The sequence below is a fragment of the Eleutherodactylus coqui genome, chromosome 6 (genome assembly GCF_035609145.1).
Source record: "Eleutherodactylus coqui strain aEleCoq1 chromosome 6, aEleCoq1.hap1, whole genome shotgun sequence".
NCBI classification, from domain to species: Eukaryota; Metazoa; Chordata; class Amphibia; order Anura; family Eleutherodactylidae; genus Eleutherodactylus; species Eleutherodactylus coqui.
In genome coordinates, this window is record NC_089842.1 from 1,532,566 (window position 1) to 1,542,492 (window position 9,927).

Below are 9,927 nucleotides of genomic sequence, written 5' to 3' on the forward strand. Positions count from 1 at the left end.
CACACTGCGGCCAGTGCTCTTCATTCACCCGGGGCTTAGGCGGCGTCATGCTGGATCTCTCACTGTGGCCGGGGCACCTCATACACCCGGGGATGAGGGGGCGCCATGCCGGACCTCACTCTGCGACCAGGGCTCCACCGCATACACCCAGCACTGAGGGGCGCCATGCCGGACCCCACACCTCACACTGCGGCCGGGGCTCCATTGCATACACCCAGGGCTGAGGGGCACCATGCCGGACCCCCCACACCGTGGCCGGGGCTCCTTGTACACCCGGGGCTGAGGGTCGCCATGTCGGGCCCCTCACACCGTGGCCGGGGCTCCTCGTACGTCCGGGGCTGATGGGCGCCATGCCGGACCCCACACCATGGCCCGGGCACCTCGTACACCCGGGGTTCAGGGGGCACCATGCAGGACTTCACACTGTGGCTGGGGCTCCACCGCATACACCCAGGCCTGAGGGGCGCCATGCCAGACCCCACAGCATACACTGCGGCCGGGGCTCTTCGTACATTCGGGGCTGAGGGGCGCCATGCCAGACCCCCACACCTCACATCGCGGCCGGGGCACCTCGTACACCCGGGGCTGAGGGGGCGCCATGCTGGACCCCCACACTGCAGCCGTGGCTCCTCGTATACCCGGGGCTGAGTGGCGCCATGCCAGACACCCACGCCTTACACTGTGACTGGGGCTCCTCGTACACCCGGGGCTGAGGGGGCACCATGCCAGACCCCCACACCTCACAACGCGGCTGGGGCTCCTCGTACACCCGGGGCTGAGGGGTGCCATTCCGGACCCCCACACCGAGGCCAGGGCTCCTCGTACACCCGGGGCTGAGTGTCGCCATGCCGGACCCCCACACCTCACACTGCGGCCAGGGCTCTTCGTACACTCGGGCTTAGGCGGCGCCATGCCGGATCTCACATCGTGGCCGGGGCACCTCGTACACTCGGGGATGAGGGGGTGCCATGCCGGACCCCACACCTCACACTGCGGCCAGGGCTCCACCGCATACACCCAGGGCTGAGGGGCGCCATGCCGGACCCCCCACACCGTGGCCGGGGCTCCTCGTACGCCTGGGGCTGAGGGGCGTCATATGGGACCCCTCACACCACGGCCGGGTCTCCTCGTACGCCCGGGGCTGAGGGGCGCCATGCTGGACCACCACACCTCACGCTGCGGCCGGGGCTCTTCGTACACTCGGGCTGAGGGGCGCCATGCCGGACCCCACACCACAGCCAGGGCACCTCGTACACCCGGGGCTGAGGGGGCGCCATGCCGGACTTCATACTGTGGCTGGGGCTCCACCGCATACACCCAGGCCTGAGGGGCGCCATTCCGGACCCCACACCTCACGCCGCGGCCAGAGCTCCTCATACACTTGGGATGAGGGGCGCCATGCCGGACCCTCACACCGCAGTAATGGCTCCTCGTACACTGGGCGCTGAGTGGCGCCATGCCAAGCCCCCACGCCTCACACTGCGACCGGGGCTCCTCATTTACCCGGGGCTGAGGGGGCGCCATGCCGGACCCCCACACCGCAGCTGTGGCTCCTTGTACACCCGGGGCTGAGTGGCGCCATGCTAGCCCCCAACACCGCTGCTTGGGCTCCTCGTACACACGGGGTTGAGGGGTGCCATGCTAGCCCCCAACACCGCTGCTTGGGCTCCTCGTACACACGGGGTTGAGGGGTGCCATGATGGACCCCACACCTCACATTGCGGCCGGGGCTACACCGAGGGCTGAGGGGCGCCATGCCGTACCCCACACCTCACACTGCGGCCGGGGATCCACCGCATACACCCAGGGCTGAGTGGTGCCATGCCGGACCCCCACACTTCACACTGCGGCTGGGGCTCCTCATACACTCGGGATGAGGGGCGCCATGCCGGACCCTCACACTTCACACTGGGGCTCCTCATACACTCGGGATGAGGGGCGCCATGCCGGACCCTCACACCGCAGCGGTGGCTCCTTGTACACCCGGGCTGAGTGGCCCCATCCCGGACCTCCATGCCTCACACTGCGGCTAGGGCACCTCGTACACCCGGGGCTGAGGGGGCGCCATGCCGGACCCCCACACCGCAGCCGTGGCTCCTCGTACACCTGGGGCTGAGTGGCACCATATCTGACCCTCACACCGCTGCTTGGGCACCTCGCACACACGGGGCTGAGGGGTGCCATGCCAGACCCCCACACCTCACACTGCGGCCGGGGCTCTTCGTTCACCCAGGGCTTAGGGGGCGCCTTGCCGGACCTCACACTGTGGCCGGGGCTCTTCTTTCACCCAGGGCTTAGGGGGCGCCACGCCGGACCTCACACTGTGGCCGGGGCACCTTGTACACCCGGGGATAAGGGGGCGCCATGCCAGACCTCACACTGCGGCCGGGGCTCCACCGCATACACCCAGGGCTGAGGGGCGCCATGCCGGACCCCACACCTCACACTGCGGCCGGGGCTCCACCGCATACACCCAGGGCTGAGTGGTGCCATGCCAGACCCCCCCACACCGTGGCCAGGGCTCATTGTACACCCGGGGCTGAGGGGTGCCATGCCGGACCCCCACACCGCGGCTCCTTGTACACCCAGGGCTGAGGGGCGTCATGTGGGACCCCTCACACCGTGTCCGGGGCTCCTCGTACGCTCGAAGCTGAGGTTCTCATGTGGGACCCCTCACACCGCGGCCGGGGCTCCTTGTACACCTGGAGCTGAGGGGCGCCATGCCGGACCCTCACACCTCCCACTGCGGCCGGGGCTCCTCGTACACTTGGGGTTGAGGGGCGTCATGCCAGACCCCCACACTGCAGCCAGGGCTCCTCGTACACCCCGGCTGAGGGGGGACCATGCCGGACCCCCACACCTCACACCGCGCTCGGGGCACCTCATACACCCGGGGCTGAGGGGGCGCCATGCCGGACCCCACACAGCAGCCGTGGCACCTCGTACACCCGGGGCTGAGGGGGCGCCATGCTGGACCCCCACACCGCAGCCGTGGCTCCTCGTACACCCGGGGCTGAGTGGCGCCATGCCGGACCACCACACCTCACACTGCGGCCGTGGCTCCTCGTACACCCGGGGCTGAGGGGGCGCCATGCCGGACCCCACACAGCAGCCGTGGCACCTCGTACACCCGGGGCTGAGGGGGCGCCATGCTGGACCCCCACACCGCAGCCGTGGCTCCTCGTACACCCGGGGCTGAGTGGCGCCATGCCGGACCCCCACACCTCACACTGCGGTCGCGGCTCCTCGTACACCCGGGGCTGAGGGACGCCATGCTGGACCACCACACCTCACACCGCAGCCGTGGCTCCCCGTACACCCGGGGCTGAGGGGGCGCCATGCTGGACCCCCACACCGCAGCCGTGGCTCCTCGTACACCCGGGGCTGAGTGGCGCCATGCCGGACCCCCACACCTCACACTGCGGTCGCGGCTCCTCGTACACCCGGGGCTGAGGGACGCCATGTCGGACCCCACACCTAATATGGACCAACGTACAGCATTTTTCAAGCGTGTGAAACCCGCATGTTGCAGACCCCAATGCAAGTCTGTGGGGGTTATGCTGGCTGTATTACGCGCACAATACAGAAGGCGAATACGCCCGTGTGAGTGCGCCCTGCGGCCGTATCCTCACGGCCGGGGATTTTATAATCATTTTTCATTAGATTTAATTGGTTTTGCGCACTTGCGCCCACGATTGGCGTCCGGCCTTCATCTGTTTTTCACGGACGGTTTATGAGGTCTTCATACTAAAGTGATGTTTTTCGCACAGCGGCGCGTGTGGGATCGCTTTTTTGAACGCCCCATGGAAAGTTAAAGAGGAATCACACAGAATGTGAGTTTAGAGTCTCGGACTAACGGTCGCACGCGTGGATTAACCCATTCAGATGAGCGGTCTGCCTCGACTAGAATGCCACCCACGGCCGCTCTAGGCATGCCGCTGCGCTTCATTCTCACATCCGTTTGCTGATCTGTCAAAGAACATGTTTCCATCCTGACCCTTTAGAAACGTAGTGAAGCGGAAGGTCTTCGATTTGACTCTGCGTTTTCCATCTGGCAGCGGATCAGGAGCGATGCTGCGATCAGGGAGCCAGTCAGCGCCCGATACAGAACCGCTTCCCTCAGCCAGTCGTGCCGTGTACCATCTCGTGTTGGCAGCGCTAGTGGCGTATTTCCTGTATGTGCCGCAAAATTCCACGATCTAGTGAAAAACTCTGCGAAAACAGAATTCTATGTGGTGTAAAACCGGCGATGCACTGGAGCCGCAATCATTGAACCGCGACATAGCGAGGGATCTCTGGATGAGCGATTGATGTGAGATGCTGGAACGCCCACTGATTGCTGTAAGGAGAGAACACGGTTCCATCCAGCTATGGTAAGACGGAGTCCGAATGGACTGGTGGTCGAGCAAGTATGCAACCCGGGCCGGCTCCAGCCTTATGCAGCCCCTCGTGCGTCAGTCACAGGCAGCAGTAAATCTGTCACGGTGCATACAATCACCCCCTCACAGTAGACGCCAGCTCTATACAGGTACTTTACAGACCATGTAAGTTATTACATCCACTGATCAAAGGTCACATCCTATCTATAGTTTCCTTTTTCTTCTGTATCCAGCCCAGACTACCATGACGACTTCTCCTGGCCACAACTTGTTTCTGTGGAATTTGACACACAGACATCTTTGGCTCCTTTCTTTTCCATCACCCTCTGTACATTATCTACGCCTTTTCACGCCCCAACCCCCGTATAGTAACCTAGATAGTAATAATGCCACCTGTGGCGCCCCACACAGTAGTACTGTCCCCATTTTTGTGCTCCCTGTAGGCCCCACACAGCAAGTGCTGCTCATAGTGACCCTCGCACAATAAAAACGCCCCCACGTAGCAATAAGGTCTTCATGAAGGCATTATTGCTATATGGGGGCACCTTGACTGTATTATTGCCCAACACCCCCTTTCAGAAATAATGCCCCATTTGCCATCTTTTGATTAATAATGCCCCAACGCCCCCTTGTATGCAATAAAATAAAAATTGCCAAATTGTGGTCGCCTCTTGCTGTAATGGGGGCTGCTGTCCCCCCGCTAACTTCCACATTGTGCGTTCGTGTTGTTGTGCCGCCACAAAGCGCTATGGTGAGCGCTAATTTATTATTAGTCTTTGTGGCTGGCAATTAATTGTGATTTACTGTACAGCGCATGACCGCCTGCATGAGTATGCGGGAGTATGCGGGAGTATGCGGGAGTATGCGGGAGTATGCGGGAGTATGTGGTCGTGCACAGTACAGTTCTGCTGCAATACGCGGCCGTACGCAGGGTCGCTGCCGGGCTCTTAGCTGTAATCTGCAGCAGGCCTCCAAAGCGGACGCTGCTTACGCTGTGTGAGGCTAACGCTGGGAACTGACTGCAGCGATGACTGCACAGTCCGGGGACAGCGTGATCCTGACCGCTGCGGGGAGCGACAGTGGAGGCAAGTAGGGACTGGCACATTTCCAAATACCATGAGGGGCCCAACTGGTGCGTCTGACCCAGCAGCCCGGCCCCTGTGCCCTATCTCTGGTCAGCAAGTGTAGTGGCCCCTCCAGCTCAGTGGCCCCCGGCATCTGCCTGGGTTTGCTGAGTGCTTACGAGAGGCCTGATGCTACCTGCAGTTTACCCCCAGTCCAGACTACACCTGGGGTTAATAGGGCCTCGGCCAGGTGATACCCCGATATCAGTAGTGATGAGTGATGCACAGGAAGGACTTAATGTAGCAGCATTTTATTGGGGTTCAGTTCTGTCAGGTAAGTGGGAAAACTAACTGCCTTGGGCCCGATGTCCACGGGCGGATCTGATTTGTGGAATCTGCGCAAGACCCCCAAATCAAGCCGCCTGTAGGGAAGCATTGGGCGCCCGCGCATTGTTTAACACCTGCGGATTTGTTTTCATTTAATTTGCGCATGCCACGTGGGGATAATCGCGGCGTGCTCCATTTTACCGCGGATCCTGCGTGGATGGGCTCCATTCATCTCTATGGGAGCTTACGATCCGTAAATACATTAGTGGGTTCACTGCGGATTGGCAGTAATTGAGTAAGATCAATTAGGGAGGGGGGAAGCAGATCTTTTCTTCTTGGATGATCCTCAGTACGTCCGTGTGGGGAAAAAAAAAGCAATGCGCAATTTCTCGCAAGCAATGAAAAATCAATTTACTGACTCACAGTGCATCCGCTGCAGAAATCTGCGGGCGCCGTGGATGTGAGGCCTGACGTCTCCAAACTCTAAGGACACTTATTTAATCAGTAAAGATCTCAGACCGAGGCTCCTTCACGCTGCGAGAGAGTGAAAGTGCGTGATTAAAGATCGCAGCGTGTCCTGTCTTACTGCGATATCAACCATTGTGTTCAGAAGCGTCCGCCCCATTGAAAACTACGGAAGAACATGGCGATCTCCGGCGGCGGCGGGGATGAAGGGAACCCCGCAGGGATGTGAGGCTGTTTCCATATGAAAACACCTTGCATCCAGGGGACTTCGAGAAGGACTGCGAGGGCGATCATCGGGCTATGAATGACCCCCTCGCCAGTGTGCAGCAGCCCTGACACAAGCATCACTAGCGCACTGCTCAGGAGTCTATGCACAATAACAGGAGCACCAGAGCGTTATAATGCCAGCGGAACATAGACTATTCTAATATAATACAAGTCATAACGTCCTGAGGGCCCTTTAACATGGATGAGCTGTGATACAAACGACACCGGACACTCATGCCCTGTGTATCCCCGCTGCAGCGCCAGGCACTCGTCCCCCGTGTACCCTCGCTGCGGCGCCGGGCACTCGTCCCCCGTGTGCCCTCGCTGCGGCGCCGGCCACTCGTCCCCCGTGTGCCCTCGCTGCGGCGCCGGCCACTCGTCCCCCGTGTGCCCTGGCTGCGGCGCCCTCCACTCGTCCCCCGTGTGCCCTGGCTGCGGCGCCGTCCACTCGTCCCCCGTGTGCCCTGGCTGCGGCGCCGTCCACTCGTCCCCCGTGTGCGCTGGCTGCGGCGCCCTCCACTCGTCCCCCGTGTGCCCTGGCTGCGGCGCCCTCCACTCGTCCCCCGTGTGCCCTGGCTGCGGCGCCCTCCACTCGCCCCCCGTGTGCCCTGGCTGCGGCGCCCTCCACTCGTCCCCCGTGTGCGCTGGCTGCGGCGCCCTCCACTCGTCCCCCGTGTGCGCTGGCTGCGGCGCCCTCCACTCGTCCCCCGTGTGCCCTGGCTGCGGCGCCCTCCACTCGTCCCCCGTGTGCCCTGGCTGCGGCGCCCTCCACTCGTCCCCCGTGTGCCCTGGCTGCGGCGCCCTCCACTCGTCCCCCGTGTGCCCTGGCTGCGGCGCCCTCCACTCGTCCCCCGTGTGCGCTGGCTGCGGCGCCCTCCACTCGTCCCCCGTGTGCGCTGGCTGCGGCGCCGGCCCCTCGTCCCCCGTGTGCCCTGGCTGCGGCGCCCTCCACTCGTCCCCCATGTGCCCTGGCTGCGGCGCCGGCCACTCGTCCCCCGTGTGCGCTGGCTGCGGCGCCCTCCACTCGTCCGCCGTGTGCCCTGGCTGCGGCGCCGGCCCCTCGTCCCCCATGTGCCCTGGCTGCGGCGCCCTCCACTCGTCCCCCGTGTGCCCTGGCTGCGGCGCCCTCCACTCGTCCCCCGTGTGCCCTGGCTGCGGCGCCCTCCCCTCGTCCCCCATGTGCCCTGGCTGCGGCGCCCTCCACTCGTCCCCCGTGTGCCCTGGCTGTGGCGCCCTCCACTCGTCCCCCGTGTGCCCTGGCTGCGGCGCCGGCCACTCGTCCCCCGTGTGCCCTGGCTGCGGCGCCCTCCACTCGTCCCCCGTGTGCGCTGGCTGCGGCGCCCTCCACTCGTCCCCCGTGTGCGCTGGCTGCGGCGCCGGCCACTCGTCCCCCGTGTGCGCTGGCTGCGGCGCCCTCCACTCGTCCCCCGTGTGCGCTGGCTGCGGCGCCGGCCCCTCGTCCCCCGTGTGCCCTGGCTGCGGCGCCCTCCACTCGTCCTCCATGTGCCCTGGCTGCGGCGCCCTCCACTCGTCCCCCGTGTGCCCTGGCTGCGGCGCCCTCCACTCGTCCCCCGTGTGCCCTGGCTGCGGCGCCCTCCACTCGTCCCCCGTGTGCGCTGGCTGCGGCGCCCTCCACTCGTCCCCCGTGTGCCCTGGCTGCGGCGCCCTCCACTCGTCCCCCGTGTGCCCTGGCTGCGGCGCCCTCCACTCGTCCCCCGTGTGCCCTGGCTGCGGCGCCCTCCACTCGTCCCCCGTGTGCCCTGGCTGCGGCGCCCTCCACTCGTCCCCCGTGTGCCCTGGCTGCGGCGCCCTCCACTCGTCCCCCGTGTGCCCTGGCTGCGGCGCCCTCCACTCGTCCCCCGTGTGCCCTGGCTGCGGCGCCCTCCACTCGTCCCCCGTGTGCCCTGGCTGCGGCGCCGGCCACTCGTCCCCCGTGTATCCTCGCTACGCTATCAGTTAAACCCTGCCAACTTCAGAACGGTCCTGCTTGGTTTCAGATGAAGTGCATTTTGTGTTGACGGCAGGTAGCTTGCAGGACGGCCAACCATCCATGGGGTCTCCACTTGAATGTGGATGATGATGTAACTCAGCGGATCGCCGCCGCCATGATCTCTGCATTGGTTGCCCAGACTCCATAGTGAGGGGCGCCAGGGGTCTTCTCCTATTCATGTTGGTTCATATAGGCCTGAAGTGTCTTTGTCAATCCGTGTTCATGTGGTGGATGACTTCATGTCTGAGAAGGGCTCCTTGTCCTCTGAACCTAGGATGTAGCGGTTCCCATCACCCCTGGTGTTATATGTGGTGGTCCACGGCCCCATGCGGGAGCCCACAGCGGACTCCAGCCCTGACCAGCGACCCTGTGTACCTGAGTTCCTCTTGTCTCTATATTGTGGATGGCCGTGGCGAGCCGCCGTCAGACAAGCGCAGTTCAGATTTTTTTTAATGTTTATTTTTCTTGCGCTGCCACTAGGCAATGACACAGAAGCCGTGACCGGGCCACAGATCGAATGCCTTTAGTGGAAGCCGTCCGTGTAGACAACGCACAAAAATGGAGTTTGCTGCAAATTTTCCTCCACTTGTAAAAACCGCAGTTGATCTCCGCTCGTGTGCGCTACGAATCGATTTTCCATAATATGCTGCGGTGCCGATGAGCGCCACAAGTGTCTGTTTGTGTGCAGGCGGCCTAATAGACATCATTACTGAACATAAGGCCGGGGGTGCTAAGAGGCTTCCTTCCTGAACCTGGCTGTGGGCTGGAAGCCGTCTGCTTGTGTTTCTGCGAGTTGCCGATGTCGTCAGGTCTGGTTCTTCACGCGCTCTTTTGCTTTGGTCATCGTCAGACTTGCCGGGGCGGCAGAGAAGCCTTTATCCTGGTGGGTCTTGTCAGTCTTGTTGTTTCTAAGTGTTACTCACGGATTCCACAACTGAGGGCTCCTGCCGACGGACGGATGTTTGCTGCAGAATACGCGGCAGGCGTCCGCACCGCAGATCGGCAGCAAACGGCACCCGTAGCGTGCTATTGGAAATCGATTCTTCATGCACACTTGTGGAAACCTATTGTGGTTTCCACAAGCGGAGTAAAAAATCGCAGCCTGCTCCATATTTCCATGCGGATGGCTTCCATTGAAGACAATGGAAGTCGTTCGATCTGCAGCCTTTCCGCAATGACAAGAAATGCTAGGTGATGACGCAGGAAAGGCAGGAGATTGGAAAAAAAAATCTGTACTGCGCCTGTCCGACGGCGAGCCGTGCAGACCATCTGCGTACAGATGAAACCTGAAAGTACAGGTAGGCACGGATGCCGCTGTTCCCAGGCCTGGATTTCACATGTAGAATTCATCCCTCCTGTGTGCAGGCGACCCAAATACGGTCCAATCTAGCACGGTTCCCTCTTAGAACCCATGTGATGAATACGGTGCTGATTC